The sequence below is a fragment of the Hemiscyllium ocellatum genome, chromosome 10 (assembly GCF_020745735.1).
Source record: "Hemiscyllium ocellatum isolate sHemOce1 chromosome 10, sHemOce1.pat.X.cur, whole genome shotgun sequence".
Lineage (NCBI taxonomy): Eukaryota > Metazoa > Chordata > Chondrichthyes > Orectolobiformes > Hemiscylliidae > Hemiscyllium > Hemiscyllium ocellatum.
This window is the reverse complement of record NC_083410.1, coordinates 113,819,707-113,839,771: the sequence shown is the minus strand read 5'-3', so window position 1 is coordinate 113,839,771 and position 20,065 is coordinate 113,819,707.

Sequence of the window (20,065 nt, the reverse complement as noted above, 5' to 3'; positions counted from 1 at the left end):
ATTCAAGGTGTGTACTACTACGGTTATTGCACATTCCTGACACTGACAGCCGAGCACTTGTTGAATCCCTCACAGCCTCTGAAATGCAAAGTGAGGGACTACAGTCTCTTGTTTGCCCTCAGCTTGGTAGATCTACTTCCTTGAAGGATATTTGTGATACAGTTTTTAACACTAATATGGTAACTATCAAAGGTAATGTTTCTGCTGACAATTAACCCACAAATTGCCAAAGTATTTAAATTAATTTCATAAGTTGCGCAATTAAACAAGCTCAGAGTTGTGAATCCAGTTTCAGTGTCTCTGGGCTATTGTCTCTTAATAGGAAAGGCAGCATTACCAACAATCCACATCATTGTGCAAGAACTTTGCAGCAGAATTGCCTGCTCAGTGCTGTGTGGGACTCTTAAGAAGCTTTACTGGTTCTGTTGTTGGGTAATGTCACTAATCTGTTCACTGCGGCATGTCCCACTTTCTGTCCCACTTCAGAAAGATGAGTTCACAATTCCACAACCAAGACCAGGGCACGAAAATCTAAGCGAACATTAGGCCCTGCGCGGTGCTGAGTGAGTGTAAATGGACTGAGACTATTTCAAGATCTCCTGACTCTATTTCAAAGGGCAGGCAGGTTATCCAGTGTGTTCTGGTCCATGGTGTTCCACCCGCCCACCCCAGTCAACATTAAAAACAGATGATCGGAGATCCAAGATGGCGGCGACTCAGCAAGTCTGAGTCTACAGAGCCCTTCCCAAAACCTGGGTAAAGTGGATTTCCTGTCCCCACCACACTTGCCAAACCACCCAAAAAATTTCTTTAATCTTAATTAGCTGCTGAATATTATATTTAAATAGTCTAATACTGAGTGGATAATGAGTAAATCAAAGGGACCCCGCAGCTCTCAGAAAACAAAGACCCCTCCCCCACCCTCCTCTCCTCTGGCTGCAGCTGATGTAAAAACAGGCCTTATAGAGATGATTGCTAGACTGGAATCGACACTCGTCAATTTCATCGCAGAATCCAGACAGAGATGGAATGCATTCGAAGAAAAGCTGCAGAAACAGAATCAAACCATGGAAGAGCTGCAGGGCCGAGTGGAGGGGGCGGAACTAAAGGCCACGACCTCCGAGGCTGCAGCTCAAACAGCTGCAGAACAGGTGAGAGCTCTGGAGCAGAGAGTCAGGGCCTTTGAAATTTACATCGATGATATTGACAACAGAAATCGGAGAAAGAATATTCGGCTGCTGGGCCTTCAAGAGCAAGAAGGGAAAGAACAGTTAGTAGCATTTCTGGAGCGATGGCTGCCGCAGATTTTAAACCTGGGGGCTGAAACTGACCGGGTAAGGGTGGAGTGGGCCTACCGGGTCGCAGTACGCGGATCTGGCCCAAACCAGCGCCCACGCCCGGTCCTGTTCCGGCTGCAGAGTTATAGGGAGAGGCAGATACTCCTGGATGCCTCCAGAAAGCTTGGAAAGGATCCTAAAGCTATGATTTATGAAGGATCCAAGATTATGTTATTTCAGGACTTCTCCCCGGCTTTGGCACGAAGGAGGAAGGCGTTTGATGAGGTGAAGAAATGTTTAAGGGACTTAGATATTCAATACACCTTACGCTACCCAGCGACGTTATGCTTTACCCACGAAGGATCCGAGTATAATTTTAGATCATCGGAAGAGGCCAAGAAACTTTTAGACTCGGTTAAATAAATCGTAAGAGACAATTTATGTTGGCTTGCCTCTCCCACACTCCGTGGGGAGAAATGGATACTTTATTCTACTTTACTTTTGCCTCTGGGAGCGGGGTTGTCTTCCTTGCTATGTTATTATACTTAACTGTAATCTGTTGGAGTTGTAATTTTATAGTTATGTGTGTTTGTACGTGGTATTGATGCTATTAGATATACTCAGGTATGGGTGGGGTGGGGTGGGGGTGCGGCGCTCACTGTTAACTCTAGCTCGGTATTATATCTAAATCCTATTAAGGAGCGCCCGGGTCGAGGGTGGGACACTGTTTGGGAGAGGATATGGTGGAACGTTGGAAAGGTAGTAAGGCCCCCTGAGAACAAGGGGGAAGATCTCCATTCAAACATGTTTAATTTTTTTTTGTTTGTTCTTATTGTTTGGAAATAGCTTCCTTTTAATCATACTGTTATGAGTGTATTAGAGAACATTTTCTCTTATTTGAAGGATGTAAGCGACTCAACTATACACTCTGGATGATTGTGGATTAGTTGAATTTTGATGATTATATATTTAAGATCTATTTTTATATTAATGTTTGTGCTTGAAAATTCTGCTTATTTTTGTAAATTTGTCAAAATGTTAAATTCCCAATAAAAATATCTATAAAAAAAAAACAGATGATCATGTCGTTGTCATTTTAATGTTGTTGGATCTGACTATACAAATTGACAGATGCATTTCCTATTTTACAGCTGTAATTACAATTTCAAAAGTATCTAATTTGTTCATCAACATCTTATAAAAGATGCTGTGCAAATGTGAATCAGAGCATCAACGAGTTATTTACAATTCACCACAATATAAAGAAGTGAAATCACTCAATTATTTGAGTGGGTGTGTTCTAGACCCCAGGCCCTACTTCGTAGGGCCTCCCTCCCATCCTCCTCCTCTAACCTAACTTTAAAGTCCACATGTGAGCGACTCAGTGTTATTGACTCAGTGTTCTTGTTTTTGGTGACAAAGTGTACAGTCATGGCAGCGCAGGCAGTGGAATGTTCCTCCTGCAGGATGTTTGAGGTAGGGGTGACCACCGATACTCCTGCCGACTTCGTCTGCAGGAAATGCAGTCAGATCCTGCTCCTCACCGAACGAGTTAGGGAATTGGAACTGGAGTTGGATGAACTGAGGATTATTCGAGAGGCTGAGAGGGTGATTGATAGAAGCTACAGGGACATAGTTACGCCAGAGAACAGAGGTAGCTGGGTAACAGTTAGAGGTGGGAAGGGGAAGAAGTAGGCAGTGCAGGGATCCCCTGTGGTCGTTCCCCTAAACAATAAGTATACAGCTTTGGAAACTGTTGGGGGGGACAGCCTTGCAGGGGTAAGCTGCAGTGACCGGGTCTGTGGCGTGAGGTCTGGCTCTGAGACTCAGAAGGGAAAGGGGGAGAGGAGGAGAGCGCTAGTTATAGGAGACTCTCTAGTTAGAGGGATGGACAGGCGGTTCTGTGGACATGGACGAGACTCTCGGGTGGTTTGTTGCCTCCCGGGTGCCAGGGTCTGAGATGTCTCGGACCGTGTCTTCAGAATCCTTAAGGGGGAGGGTGTGCAGCCAGAAGTCGTGGTACACATTGGCACCAACGACATAGGTAGGAAGAGGGGTGGGGAGGTCATTCAAGAGCTCAGTGAGTTAGGCTGGAAGCTAAAAGCTAGGACAGACAGAGTCGTCATCTCTGGGTTGTTGCCAGTGCCACGTGACAGTGAGGCAAGGAATAGGGCGAGAGTGCAGTTGAACACATGGCTGCAAGGATGATGTAGGAGGGAGGGCTTCAGGTATTTGGACAATTGGACTGCATTCTGGGGAAGGTGGGACCTGTACAAACAGGACGGGTTGCACCTGAACCAGAAGGGCACCAATATCCTGGGGGGTAGGTTTGCTAGCACTCTTCGGGGGGGTTTAAACTAATTTGGCAGGGGGATGGGATCCGGACTTGTAGTCCAGCAAGTAGGCTAGCTGTTTGTCAGGATGTCCAAGAATGTAGGGAGGCTGTGGAGAAGGTAGCACTGACAGGGAATACTTGCGGACACAGAGATGGGCTCAAGTGCGTATACTTCAACGCAAGGAGTATCAGAAATAAGGTGGGTGAACTTAAGGCGTGGATCGGTACCTGGGACTACGATGTTGTGGCCATCACGGAAACGTGGATAGATGAGGGACAGGAATGGTTGTTGGAGGTTCCTGGTTACAGATGTTTCAGTAAGATTAGGGAGGGTGGTAAAAAAGGAGGGGGGGGAGTGGCATTGCAAATTAGAAATGGTATAACGGCTGCAGAAAGGAAGTTTGAGGGGGATCTGCCTTTGGAGGTAGTATGGGCTGAAGTCAGAAATAGGAAAGGTGCAGTCACCTTGTTGGGTGTTTACTATAGGCCCCCCAATAGCAGCAGAGATGTGGAGAAACAGATTGGGAAGCAGATTTTGGAAAGGTGCAGAAGCCACAGGGTCGTAGTCATGGGCGACTTCAACCTCCCAAAAATTGATTGGAAGCTCTTTAGATCAAGTAGATTGGATGGGGCAGTGTTTGTGCAGTGTGTCCAGGAAGCTTTTCTAACTCAGTATGTAGATTGTCCAACCAGAGGGGAGGCCATATTGGATTTGGTACTTGGTAATGAACCGGGACAAGTGATGGGCTTGTTAGTGGGTGAACATTTTGGTGATGGTGACCACAATTCTGTGACTTTCACCTTGGTCATGGAGAGAGATAGGTGCGCACAACAGGGTAGATGTTACAATTGGGGGAAGGGAAATTACAATGCTGTAAGACAGGATTTGAGGAGCATACGTTGGGAGCATAGGCTGTCAGGGAAGGATGTGGTGGAAATGTTGAACTTTTTCAAGGAACAGATACGATGTGTCCTTGACATGTATGTACCTATCAGGCAGGAAAGAAATGTTTGTGTGAGGGAGCCTTAGTTGACGAGGGAGGTTGAATGTGGTTGAAAATGTGTTGCTGGTTAAAGCACAGCAGGTCAGGCAGCATCCAAGGAATAGGAAATTCGACATTTCGGGCATAAGCCCTTCATCAGGAATGAGGAGAGAGTGCCAGGCAGGCTAAGATAAAAGGTAGGGAGGAGGGACTTGGGGGAGGGGCGATGGAGATGTGATAGGTGGAAGGAGGTCAAGGTGAGGGTGATAGGCCGGAGTGGGGTGGGGGCGGAGAGGTTAGGAAGAAGATTGCAGGTTGGGAGGGCGGTGCTGAGTTGAGGGAACCGACTGAGACAAAGTGGGGGGAGGGGAAATGAGGAAACTGGAGAAATCCGAGTTCATCCCTTGTGGTTGGAGGGTTCCCAGGCAGAAGATGAGGCGTTCTTCCTCCGACCGTCGTGTTGTTATGTTTTGCCGGTGGAGGAGTCCAAGGACCTGCATGTCCTTGGTGGAGTGGGAGGGAGAGTTAAAGTGTTGAGCCACGGGGTGGTTGGGTTGGTTGGTCCGGGCGTCCCTGAGGTGTTCTCTGAAGCGTTCCGCAAGTAAGCGGCCCGTCTCCCCAATGTAGAGGAGGCCACATCGGGTGCAGCGGATGCAATAGATGATGTGTGTGGAGGTACAGGTGAACTTGTGGCAGATATGGAAGGATCCCTTGGGGCCTTGGAGGGAAGTGAGGGAGGAGGTGTGGGCGCAAGTTTTACATTTCCTGCGGTTGCAGGGGAAGGTGCCGGGAGTGGAGGTTGGGTTGGTGGGGGGTGTGGACTTGACGAGGGAGTCACGAAGGGAGTGGTCTTTGCGGAATGCTGATAGGGGAGGGGAGGGAAATATATCCCTGGTGGTGGGGTCCGTTTGGAGGTGGCGGAAATGACGGTGGATGATACCCTGTATACGGAGGTTGGTGGGGTGGTAGGAGAGAACCAGTGGGGTTCTGTCTTAGTGGCGGTTGGAGGGGCGGGGCTCAAGGGCAGAGGAGCGGGAAGTGGAGGAGATGCGGTGGAGGGCATCGTCGATCACGTTTGGGGGGAATCTGCGGTCCTTGAAGAAGGAGGCCATCTGGGCTGTGCGGTGTTGGAACTGGTCCTCCTGGGAGCAGATGTGGCGGAGACGAAGGAATTGGGAATATGGGATGGAGTTTTTACAGGGGGCTGGGTGGGAGGAGGTGTAGTCCAGATAGCTGTGGGAGTCAGTCGGTTTATAGTAGATGTCTGTGTTGAGTCGGTCGCCTGAGATAGAAATGGAAAGGTCTAGGAAGGGGAGGGAGGAGTCTGAGACAGTCCAGGTGAATTTGAGGTTGGGATGGAAGGTGTTAGTAAAGTTGATGAACTGTTCAACCTCCTCGTGGGAGCACGAGGCAGCGCCGATACAGTCATCGATGTAGCAGAGGAAAAGGTGGGGGGTGGTGCCAATGTAGTTGCGGAAGATGGACTGTTCCACATATCCTACGAAGAGACAGGCATAGCTGGGGCCCATGCGGGTGCCCATGGCAACTCCTTTAGTTTGGAGGAAGTGGGAGGATTGAAAAGAGAAGTTATTCAGGGTGAGGACCAGTTCAGTCAGTCGAAGGAGGGTGTCAGTGGAAGGGTACTGGTTGGTGCGGCGGGAAAGGAAGAAGCGGAGGGCTTTGAGTCCTTCGTGATGGGGGATGGAGGTGTACAGGGACTGGATGTCCATCGTGAAAATAAGGTGTTGGAGACCGGGGAAGCGAAAATCCTGGAGGAGGTGGAGGACGTGGGTGGTGTCCCGAACGTAGGTGGGGAGTTCTTGGACTAAAGGGGACAGAACCGTGTCAAGGTATGCGGAGATGAGTTCGGTGGGGCAGGAGCAGGCTGAAACAATGGGTTGGCCGGGGCATTCAGGTTTGTGGATTTTGGGCAGGAGGTAGAAACGGGCGGTGCGGGGTTGTGGGACTATGAGGTTGGAGGCGGTTGATATGAGATCCCCTGAGGTGATGAGGTTATGGATGGTCTGGGAGATGATGGTTTGGTGGTGGGAGGTGGGGTCGTGGTCAAGGGGGCGATAAGAGGAGGTGTCCGCGAGATGGCGTTTGGCCTCAGCGGTATAGAGGTCGGTGCGCCAAACTACTACCGCGCCTCCCTTGTCTGCCGGTTTGATGGTGAGGCATGGGATAGAGGGAAATTTGGCCAATTGGATAGAGAACTGGCTAACCGGTCGAAGTCAGAGAATGGTGGTAGATGGTAAATATTCAGCCTGGAGCCCAGTTACAAGTGGAGTTCCGCAGGGATCAGTTCTGGGTCCTCTGCTGTTTGTAATTTTTATTAATGACTTGGATGAGGGAGTCGAAGGGTGGGTCAGTAAATTTGCAGATGATACGAAGATTGGTGGAGTTGTGGACAGTGAGGAGGGCTGTTGTCGGCTGCAAAGGGACTTAGATATGATGCAGAGCTGGGCTGAGGAGTGGCAGATGGAGTTCAACCCTGCCAAGTGTGAGGTTGTCCATTTTGGAAGAACAAATAAGAATGCGGAATACAGGGTTAACGGTAGGGTTCTTAGTCAGGTGGAGGAACAGAGGGATCTTGGGGTCTATGTACATAGATCTTTGAAAGTCGCCACTCAGGTGGATAGAGCTTGTAAGAAAGTCTATGGTGTATTAGCATTCATTAGCAGAGGGATTGAATTCAAGAGTCGTGAAGTGATGTTGCAGCTGTACAGGACTTTGGTTAGGCCACATTTGGAGTACTGTGTGCAGTTCTGGTCGCCTCACTTTTGGAAAGATGTGGAAGCTTTGGAGAGGGTGCAGAGAAGATTTACCAGGATGTTGCCTGGAATGGAGAATAGGTCGTACGCGGATAGGTTGAGAGTTCTCGGCCTTTTCTCGTTGGAACGGCGAAGGATGAGGGGTGACTTGATAGAGGTTTATAAGATGATCAGAGGAATATATAGAGTAGACAGTCAGAAACTTTTTCCCCGGGTACAACAGAGTGTTACAAGGGGACATAAATTTAAGGTGAAGGGTGGAAGGTATAGGGGAGATGTCAGGAGTGGGTTCTTTACCCAGAGAGTGGTGGGGGCATGAAATGCCCTGCCCGTGGGAGTGGTAGAGTCAGAATCATTGGCGACCTTTAAGTGGCAATTGGATAGGTACATGGATGGGTGCTTAATCTAGGATAGATGTTCGGCACAACATCGTGGGCCGAAGGGCCTGTTCTGTGCTGTATTGTTCTATGTTCTATATTCTATGTTCTAAGACTTTATTATTTCAGACTTGAATAAAATTTGTTTAGGGGTGGCTCAGTGGTTAGCACTGCTGCCTCACAGCACCAAGGTTCTAGGTTCAATACCAGCCTCGGGTGACTGTGTGTGTGGAGTTTGCACTCTCCCTGTGTCTGTGTGAGTCTCCTTCAAGTGATCCGGTTTCCTCCCACAGTCCTAAAGATTAGGTGAATTGGCCATGCTAAGTTGCCCATAGAGCATTAGTCAGACGGAAATGGTCTGGGTGGGTTACTCTTTGGAAGGTCAGTGTGGTTGGGCTGAAGGGCCTGTTTCCACACTGTAGGGAAACTAATAACTAAAATTTAAACCAAGTTAAGGCTTTGGCAAATATAACCGGGGACGGGATCTTGACTGGTTAGTGTCAGTGTCAAGATTAGAGTGGTGCTGGAAAAGCACAGCAGGTCAGGCAGCATCTGAGGAGCAGGAAAATTGACGTTTCAGGCAAAAGCCTGTCATCAGGAATGAGGCAGGGAGCCTCCGGAGTGGAGAGATAAATGGGAGGTGATGGGGCTGGGGAGAAGTTAGCTAAGAGCACAGTAGGTGGATGGAGGTGGGGATGAAGGTGGTACGTCGGAGGGGAGGGTGGAGCAAATAGGTAGGAAGGAAGATTGGAAGGTAGGACAGGTCATGAGGATGGTGCTGAGCTGACAAGTGGGAACTGGGGGTCAGGTGGGAGGAGGGGAAATGAAGAAACTGGTGAAGTACACATTGATGCCCTGGGGTTGAAGTGTTCTGAGGCAGAGATCATCAGGGTAGGTGAGTGTAATCGTGGAGAGGTGGAATGCTGGGGTCAGAGGGAGATTGAGGTGACCCAGCTGCCTAGAATGGGTGGGTTGTGGTATGAAGCAAGATTGAATAGGCTAGACTTGTATCTGCTGGAAATGAGATTATGAAGTGACTTTATTGAATCACAAGAAGGGGGGATGGGGGGGGGGTTGCTACAGAGCAGATGTTTTCTCTGTTGGGAGAATCTAGAACTAGGAGGGGTCACTGTTTTAAAAAAAGGGGGAGCTGCCCATTTAAGACAGAGATGAAGAGACATTTTTGTTTCAGATGATCATGGCTTTTCCAAACGCTCTGCCTGAAAATGTGATGGAAACAGAGTCCTTGAATATTCTAAAACAAAAGGGTGAAAGGTTATCAGGCTCGGTGGGATGGTGGATTTGACATCAGTCAGATCAGCTAAGATTTTATTGAATGGCAGAGTTGACTTGACGGAGTTGAGTGGCCTATTCCTGCTTTTGTTCATCTCTTTGTGCCAATTCTCCAAATTATGATACCCATTGAGAAAGAGACTGAATCTCCTAACATCTTGCAGAATCACAGAATTGATATGACAAAGAAGGAGGCCTCCTCAAATGAGAATCATTACCTAGTGCTAATCTCCTAACTTGTCCCATATCCATCCTTGTACACTATTTCCACCCAAATAACCATCTAATATCTCTCTTAAAAGCCTCAGTTGAACCTGTCTCCACTACATTTCCAGGCATTGCATTCTATATCCTAACCCTGCACTGTGAACAAGTTTTTATCTAACATCACCCTTGCTTCTTTTGCACATCTCTTCAAATCTATGCCCTCTCATTCTTGTTCCTTTTATAAGTGTGAACAATTTTTTTTTAGGTTAGATTACTTACAGTGTGGAAACAGGCCCTTTGGCCCAACAAGTCCACACCGACCCACCGAAGCGCAACCCACCCATACCCCTACATTTGCCCCTTACCTAACACTACGGACAATTTAGCATGGCCAATTCACCTGACCCGCACATCTTTGGACTGTGAGAGGAAACCTGAGCACCTGGAGGAAACCCACGCAGACACAGGGAGAATGTGCAAACTCCACAGTCAGTCGCCTGAGGCGGGAATTGAACCCAGGTCTCTGGTGCTGTGAGGCAGCAGTGCTAACCACTGTGCCGCCCACATCTTATCTACTCTGTCCAGCTTACTCAAGATTTTGCAAACTTAGCCATTTTCTCTCCAAGATGAACAATCCCACTTCTTCAATATATCTTCATAATTGATGTTTTTCATTCCTGGAACCTTCTTGTAAATCACTTCTGTACTCTCTCCAATATATTGACATCTTTCCTATAATGTGGCTTCTACAACTGTACATGGTACTCCAGCTGATATAAGTCTTATATAAGTTCAACATCACCCCCTTTGTCCTGTACTCTCTGCCCCTGAGGACACTGTGTGCTTTATTTTTTTTTGTAGATATTTTTATTGAAATTTAACATTTTTGCAAATTTACAAAAATAAACAAAACTCTCAAATACAAACATTGATGTACAATTAAATCATATATACAATAGTCATAATTTAACAAAGAAAAGAGAAAGAAAGAAAACAAAAAAAAGAAAAAAAAAAGAAACGAAAAAAGAAAGAAAAAAAAACTCAACTTTCTACTAATCTAACCTATAACTAACCAGAGTGTATACCTAAGTCTCTTACATGCTCGGAATGTATAAACATCAAATATAATAAAACCCGTATTCGCGCAGGATTCCTCTCCCAAGGGGCCCCGGAGCAGCCCGGTCTGAAATCTTCACTAAATAAAAGCCCTTGTTAGGATAGCCGAAATATCTGCATTTATATAATTCAAAAAGGGCTGCCATATTTTATAAAATAATTCAGTCTTTCGGTGCACCATATTTGTGAGGAAGTCAAGGGGGATATATTCCATAATTAATCTGTGCTAATTTGAAAGTCCAGGGGGGCCCTCAGCCACCCAGTTCACCAAAATATTTTTCCTTGCACAGAAAGAGAGAATAGAAAATAGTCTCTTCCCATGCATATCCAGAGATGAGAGGTTCGAAAAGCCCAAAAGGAGAGATACAGGGTCCACCCTAATTTCCGTTCCTAAAATTTCTGTCAGGGTATTTGCCACCTTAGTCCAGTATCTGCGGATTTTCTGACAAGTCCACAGACAATGTGCAAGAGTACCCACCTCTATTTTGCATTTGGGACACATTGGAGATGCTCCTGCCTTAAATTTTGCCAGTCGAGCCGGAGCTATATGGGCCCTATGAAGTATCTTTAGTTGGATAGCCTGAGTTCTGTTACAGATAGCAATTCTTCTAGCATTTTCCCAAATGTCATTCCACATTTTAAGGGCGGCACGGTGGCACAAGTGGTTAGCACTGCTGCCTCACAGCGCCAGAGACCTGGGTTCAATTCCCGCCTCAGGCGACTGACTGTGTGGAGTTTGCATGTTCTCCCCGTGTCTGCGTGGGTTTCCTCCGGTTTCCTCCCACAGTCCAAAGATGTGCGGGTCAGGTGAATTGGCCATGCTAAATTGCCCGTAGTGTTAGGTAAGGGGTAAATGTAGGGGTATAGGTGGGTTGCGCTTCGGCGGGTCGGTGTGGACTTGTTGGGCCGAAGGGCCTGTTTCCACACTGTAAGTCTAATCTAATATCCTCAGAGATTTCTAGCCCCAAGTCCTGCTCCCATGTTTTAAGCAGGTCATCCATGTCTCCTGAGACTCCATCATGTAGCAAATGGTATATAGTACTAACGGAGGATACCCCCGCTGGTCGTAAGACATTACGTTCTCTGTCTGATTTATAAAGACTATCTATTAATGTAGTCTTCCTCTGTATATAATCTCGAACTTGGAAGTATCGAAAGAGATCCCCATTAGGTATTCCGAATTTCAGACGCAGCTGCTCAAAGGACATCAGGATCCCATCTTTAAATAGGTCCCCTAAGCATGAGATGCCCCTGGATCTCCAGAGTTTAAAGGTGGCATCAGTAATCCCCGGTTGGAATCCCCATGCGCCTACTATCGGTGCATGGGGGGATGTTTTATGTGAGTTACCCTCATTTTGCCGCATTATATTCCAGGCCTTAATTGTGTTTAATATTATGGGATTTTTACAGTGGTCTGTAATGATTTTCCTCTTATCTGAAAATAAAAGGTTAATAAGTGGGTATTTTACTTGGGAGGCTTCGATATCCAGCCAAATTGATTGTGGATCAGATGAAACCCAATCAGCTATGTAACTTAGTAGGGAGCTTAACTGATATTTCCTAAAGTCTGGGAAGTCCAGTCCTCCCCTTGCCTGTGGAAGCTGTAGCTTCTTCAGCTTAATAAGGGGCCGTCTATGGTTCCAAATAAAGGAGCCCAACCAGCCATATAATTTACGTAGGGCTAGCCTTGGCAGCATCAGCAGGAGCATTCTCATAGGATATAGGAGACGGGGCAGAACATTCATTTTAATTAATGCTATTCTCCCTAGCCAGGAAATCGGAAGGTCTCTCCATCGCTGGAGGTCCTGCCTTATCCTTTCCATTAATTGTACGAAATTAGCCCTATACAGCTGATCAAATACTGGCGTGATAAAAATACCTAAATATAAGAAGCCCTCCAGGGACCAACGGAAGGGAAAAGGGGATCCGTCCATTAAGTGGGGTATCATAGCCAGACCACCCATTGGCATGGCTTCCGATTTTGAAAAATTAATTTTATAGCCTGAGAATGCACTAAATGTATTAATAACTTGAATTAGACGAGGCACTGACATTAAAGGATTACTGAGGAATAAGAGAACGTCATCTGCATAGAGGGTAATTTTGTGTTTACCTGTACCAATCCTCAGGGCCGTTATATTAGGATCAGTCCAGATGGCTTCTGCTAATGGTTCGATTATCAGTGTAAACAACAATGGTGAGAGAGGACATCCTTGACGGCAGCCCCCACCCACACTGAAGCCATCCGATCTTAACCCATTAGTAATAACAGCTGCTTTGGGGTCATTATACAATGTTGAAACCCATTTGGTAAACACCTGTCCAACGCCAAACCTTTCCAATGTGTAAAATAAATATGACCATTCAACCCTATCAAATGCCTTTTCCGCATCCAATGAAATTACTACTCCTGGTATCTTTCCCTGATGACAGGCTTGGATCATATTCAAGACCCTTCTGATATTATTGGATGATCTGCGGCCCTTAATAAATCCCGTCTGGTCCTCCTTTATAATATATGGCAGTACCCTTTCTAGTCTTAGTGCTAACATTTTTGAGAGAATTTTAAAGTCTATATTTAGTAAGAATATTGGTCTGTAAGATGCACAATCTTCTGGGTCTTTTCCTTTTTTGAGGATAAGAGAAAAATATTTGCTTCTTTCAGCGTGGGCGGGAGACAGACCTGACTATGTGCAAAATTATACATATCCATAAGTGGGTCAACCAATATTCCTGTAAATTCTTTATAGAATTCAGCTTGAAAACCATCCGGGCCCGGTGCTTTTCCGCTCTGAAGTTGCCTAATTGCCTCAAGTATTTCTTGGACTGTTAAAGAGGTATTTAGGGCCGACACCTGTTCCGGAGTCAGGCCCGGGAAGGTCAAATTTTTTAAAAATGACTGCATCCTCCTAATCCTATCTTCACAATCCTGCGATCTATATAGTTCAGAATAAAATTCTTTAAAGGTCGCATTGATCTTTTTATGATCATGAGTCAGGGTACCTGTACTTTTCTTGATGGTCGGAATAGTTTGAGGGGCTTTCTTTTTCTTTGCAAGAAATGCTAAGTATCTACCCGGTTTGTCGCCATATTCATATAATCTTTGTTTCGCAAATAATATTTCCCTTTTAGCCGTTTGAGTAAGCGCGGTGTTTAAAGCTGTCCTAAGAGCTGTAATCCTCTGCAATTTTGTGATAGAAGGTCTATCAGCGTATGCTGTTTCAGCTGCTTTTAGGCGAGCTTCGAGCAGACGCTGTTGCTCTCCCTTCATTTTCCTCTGGGTCGCTGAATAGGAGATGATCAAACCTCGTGCATAAGCTTTGATGGTCTCCCACATCATTGACGGATTGCTAGCCGTACCAGTATTAATTTCTAAAAATGTTTTAAGTTCTTGGGAGAAGTACTTTAAAAATTTGCTATCTTTTATCAGGAAGGGGTCCATACGCCAATGCCGAGCAGATGTCCCATTGTTCTTTACCTTAGTTTCCATGTATACAGCGGCATGGTCAGAGATTGCTATAGTACCTATTTTACAGGTTGCTATAGAGTTTAGAAAAATCGATGGGGCAAAAAACATATCAATTCTTGTGTGACATTTATGTGGATTAGAGTAGAAAGAAAAATCTCTACCCTGTGGATGGAGACATCTCCATACATCTACCAATCCTAATTCTTTATTCAGGTCCGCCAGTTGTCTAGATCTGGGAGATACTCCAGCGGCACTCTTGGGAATCCTGTCTATTTCCGGATCCATAATACAATTAAAGTCTCCCCCTATAATTGTATGACGGGCACCAAAGGCCATCAGTTTTGAAAAAGCTTCCGTTATGAATTTAAAGGGGTGTGCCAGGGGGCAGTACACATTTAAGATCCCATATTCCTCTCCATTTATGAGGGCTTTAATCAAAATATATCGTCCAGATTCGTCTTTTATCTGATTTAAAATTTTCAAAGTGAAGTTCTTCCGGACAAGGATAACGACTCCCCTGCTTTTTGAATTAAAAGAGGAAAAAAAGGCCTGATCAAATCCGCCCTGTCGTAATTTTAAGTGTTCTTTATCCGACAGGTGTGTCTCCTGTAGGAGAGCTATATCAACTCTCTCCTTCTTAAGATTTGATAATATTTTCTTCCTTTTAACTGGCAAATTACTCCCCCTGACATTCCAGGTGCACCACTTAACCGACTGTTCAGCCATAATCATCTGGACAGATCCGAGACCCCTCGGGAGGGGAAACCCTATCTAGAACATCCCGAGCATGGAGCATACAAGATTTACAAAAGTAAAGACTCTCTGATACACTCAAAACAATATAACAAAAAACTCTTTCTAAGTATAAAAAATATAAAACATTCCGAATTGGAGATTTTCTCCCTTGTTCCCAGGGAGCGTCACTTCCTCTCCCACAGTCCATCTTACCCTCTTCCAACCAGTGCCCCGCCCTTGACCCAGGTGTTCCTCAATAAAATGAGGAGAATTCAAATATAATATAAAGCTAGAGTTAACAGTGAACACCCCACCCCCACCCACACCCACATCTAAATATATTTGGGAATATTAATACCATATATAAATATAAGCTGTGTGCTTTATTAATTGCTCTGCTCTGGCCTGACACTTCTAATGATCTGTTCACACAAACACCCAGGTCCTTCTGCTCCTGCACCCCTTTAGAGTTGTACCCACTATTGTACATTGTTTGCCTATGTTCTCTCTATCAAAGTACATTATCACACACTTCTCTGCATTGAATCTCATCTGCCATCTATCCACCCACTCCACCAACTTGTCAATGTCATTTTGGAGTTCCACACTGTCTTTTTCACAGTTTACAGTTCTTGCAAATTTCATATCATTTTTAACATTGCTACTTTCTGGACTTTGCTCCTGAATTTCTATGGAAGTTCTCTCAATCTCTTGAGACAATACTGCAGGAACTTGCTTCAGATACTTGTCTCTCATGTACTTATACAACATGAAAAACAATTCACCGTGGATTCTAGGAACATGTATTAATAGCCCACATTTGCTACCCATGATGTTCAGTGGCAGCAATGTATACCAATGTATACCAATGCAGCAATGCAGAAATTCCCAAGGCTCCTTAAACAACACCTTCCAAACTCATCACCACTACCATCTAGAAGAACAAGAGCTGCAGATTCATGCGAACACCTCACCTTCAGAGTTCCCTCCAAACTTCATGCCATCCTGACTTGGAAATATACCATCATTCCTTCAGTATCACAGGGTCAAAATCCTGGAGAATCCTCCCTAACAACATTGTGGGTCAACCCACAGCAGGTGGACTGTAGCAGTTCAAGAAGGCAGCTCACTACCACCTTCTCAAGGGCAACTAGGGACTGGCAATAAATGTTGACCAACCCATAATGCTCAAATACATTAATTTTTTTTCAAAAATGAACTTAATCATCACAGCCAGCTTTCTGCACAAGTTATTGTGGTAGGGTTTCACGCACTTCTATATTTATCTTGAGTTACGCATTGTAAGCATAACCGCCTAATCCAGCAAGTCTATTTTTATTGTATGGTTGTTTTGTGGGTTCAAGCAGATGCTCAATTAATATCCACCATCTACAATAATATGCAATTAACAGAGTACGCTCCCAATAAGGGAGACATTCTGCTGGAAATTTTGATTTGACCTATTTATTTCCTGTTTTCACAATGTCTTTAAATGTCATCGCTCCCCCATTTGTTAATGCATGAGGTGAGGAAATAAATACAGGCAGCGGATGAGTTTGTCTATTGTAACAAATAACTCTTAGTTCCTCTTAACCCATCACATGGTTCAATATTGTGATTCCAGATGCAACACCTTGACTTGAGAGACAGGATTGATTTTCTAGCTCTGCAAAATCACAAACACCAATTCATTCCATCTACCCGTAAACTGTTGGTTACTGACACTGCCTTTTCATTAATGTGCTCACAATGTCAAAGTATTGCTCCTACATGCGCACACATATAAGCTTATGGGGTGGATTTGTTTTTGCAGAATTACATCTTATTTTGTTCAAAAACTGCATGAATCCATGTAAAACTCTGTAAAACTATGCTGAGGGTTTGTCAATCTGACATAGCATTGGGACACAGACAGACTTCACACTTATCGTTTAAAAAGCTGAGCTATTTTGAGAATGTAATTTAAAAGAACTTCTGGGATGTACATATCAAAGAACAGAAACCAGCATATCCCATTATAAAAGATTAATGTTTTAATCTAAAATTATTTACTGTATCACATCTCCATGACACGGAACTCTTTTTGCTGTAAATTCTGTGAGCATGATCTTATATTCCATAACCACCTGATGAAGGAGCAGCGCTCCGAAAGCTAGTGCTTCCAAGTGACCCTGTTGGACTATAACCTGGTGTTGTGGGATTTTTAATTTTGTCCACCCCAGTCCAACACCAGCATCTCCAAGTCAATTTCAAAATGAATTTGAAAGTTTGGTGAAAGAGAAATTGGAAATATTCCCGGAAACTTTACTCAATATATTTGTCGCAGTTTCCTGGTTAGTCTTATGTAAAACAGGAACTTACTGGAGGCAAGGTTCTAATCTTGATTGAGAGACCAATGAACTTAATTCTTAGTCCTCAGGCTGTGAATGATGGATTGAGAACAGACTACTGTGAAGCATTATGTTATTAAATAGGTGTGATAATTTTGATTTATTGTGTGGTGAATGAAGAGAGTGAACTCCGGGATGCCTGAAAGCACTTTACATCCCATCAGCGATATTGTAATAATGACGTTTTAAAATCATGTAAAAAATACAACAGATAAATTGTGAATAAACTGTTAGGGTAAGCTTTTCCCTTTAGGTTTCAAGGTCCCACCCTTGGCCTCTAATGGGCACAGAAGCTTGCACAGTCTGGGGAATAGTTTTGGGATTTCCAGGAAATGGCAAATTAATGGCCAGAGGGCAGGTTTTCCATTTAATTAATTTGAGTGAATGGACTCATTCATTGAGTGAATTGGAGGGCCAAATGTTTCAGGTCACAACCTGAGATCACATCAGAATATAAAAAATGAACCAAACAGGCGCAAGTGTAGCCATTTGGTCCTTCAAACCTGCTCTGTCATTCAATACAATCATGGTGGATCTGATTACTCCACATTCCTATATATTCCAACAATCTTTCACTCCTTACTAATGAAGAAACCACCTCAGTTTTGCCTTAAAAATATTCAAAGAACTCTGCTTCCACTGCCCTTTCAGGAAGAGTTTCAAATATTGTCCGGTTCTGGTTGCCCAGTTAGAGGAAGGATATTATCAAGCTGGAGAGAGTTCGGAAGAGATTCACCAGGATCTTGTTGGGTATGGAAGATTTGAATTATAAAGAAAAGTTGGATTGGCTGGGACTTCAATTCACTGCAGTATAGGAGATTCAGTGGTGATCTCATACAACTTTATAAAATAATGAGGGACATAGGTAGAGGTAATGGTAGTTATCTTTTCACTAATATGGATAATTTCAAGCTAGGGGGTACATTTTTAAGGTGAGAGGAGAGAGATTTTAAAAAGACATAAGAGGCAAATTTTTTTATACACAGAGGGTGGTTCACATGTGGAATAAACTTCCTGATGAAGTGGTGGAATTGGGTACAATTACAGCATTTAAAAGACATTTGGATGGACACATGAATAGGAGAGGTTTGGAGGGATCTGGCCAGGAGCAGGCAGGTGGGATTTGTCTAGTTTGGGATTATATTTGGCATGGACTGTTTGGACCGAAGGGTCTATTTCCTTGCCGCATGATTCTATGACTCATTCTTTCAGCGAGAAAGAAAAGCCACATAATCTCTGTTTTAAAATGGTGATTTTTAAATAGTGATCACCAAATTCTAGATTCTCCCCTAAGAAGAAATATCCTCTCAATGACCCCTTAGGATCTGATACACTTCAATCAAGTTAGCTCTAATTCTTCTAAACTCCAATGAATACAAGCCCAGTCTGTCCACTGTCTGTCCACCGTCTGTCTACCATCTGTCCACTGTCTGTCCACCTTTTGTCCACTGTCTGTCCACTGTCTGTCCACCTTTTGTCCACTGTCTGTCTACCGTCTGTCTCCTGTCTGTCTACCATCTGTCCACTGTCTGTCCACCGCTTCTCATAAAACAATCTACTCATTCCAGACGTTAATCTGACACACTGTCTCTGAACTGCTTCCAACACATTTACATCCTTCCTTAAATCAAGATGCCAATATCATGGTGAGAGGGAAAAAAACCTTTTCACATCATAACTGTTCTATGATCTGGAATGCACTGCCTGGTTTAATTGAGGTATTCAAGAGGGCACTAGATGTAGCAGGTCAATAGCTCGAAGCCCTGATGCTAATTTCGAGAGTTAGTGCAAACAAGTTGGACTAAATGGCCTCCTTTAGCACAGTAATAATTCTGTGATACCACACACAGTACTCCAGATGTGTTCTCACTAATGCCTTGTATAACTGAAGCCAAATTTCCTTCCTCTTGTATTCAATTCCCTCTCACAATAATCCACAGCATTCTCATACCTTTGCTGATTATGTACTGTAACTGCATACTAACCAGTTGTGATTCGTGCACTAGGACATTTAGAATGCTTTGCAAATCAGAGTCTGCAATTTCTCACAATTCAGATAATATGCTTCTTTTTCATTCTTTCTGTCAAAATTGATAGTTTCACATTTTGCCACATTATACTCGAGGGCCACTCACTTAATTCATCTATAACTCTTCACAATTTATCTCCCTATCTACCTTTCAATTAAGCAACTGTTCCTTTAAACCACTTCAGAGTCAAAAAGTGTGGTGCTGGAAAAGCACAGCTAGTCAGGCAGCATCCGAGGAGCAGGAGAGTCGACGTTTCGAGCATAAGCTCCTCGGACGCTGCCTGACCTGCTGTACTTTTCCAGCACCACACTTTTTGACTCTGATCTCCAGCATCTGCAGTCCTCACTTTCTCCTTTGAACTTTTTCATTAAAGCAATTGGTATTAATTGCAATATGTTGTAATTCAGTGTCAATTTGGCACACGGCTTGTTACATCTTACCAATTTGAAAAAGATCCATTTATGCCTACCCTCTGCTTCCTGTTTAGCCAGTCAATTTTCTATCCTTGCCGATTTGCTACCCTCTCCCCTATGAGCTTTTATTTTTCACGATAAGTTTTCATCTGGCACTTTCTCAAATGTCTTTGTACAGGAAACCCATTGTTCCCCTCTTTATCCACAGAATGTGTCACCTCCTCAAGAATCCCAATAGATCAGATAAACATGATTCCCTTCCAAATGGATTTCTTTGCAGCTTTGAAGCAGCCACAGGATGTTTAAAGGGTCAGTGCAATGACACTATACAAGGAAAATGCCATAAAAGGTCGAGCAGTGGGGCCATACTTCCACAGGAGAGTCTTTGGTCTGGCAATGGAAGGCCAGTTCCAGTCAGCTGTTCCCTGATGCCTCTGAGAACCTGCAGGCTGACTAAAAAACTTCAGTTTGGTTCTTCAATGGACTGAGTCATCTACCACCTGCATGTGGGTCTGCTGGCCCATCCACCCTGCATTGTGCCTTGGAAAATGGCCTGGGCTGGAGAATAGGACATGGGATTGGAGCCAGGGAACCGGTACGCTGCACTGTGGCATGGCATTCCACATTTACTTGATTCTACCCAACCCAACTGGAATCTTAGCTTCT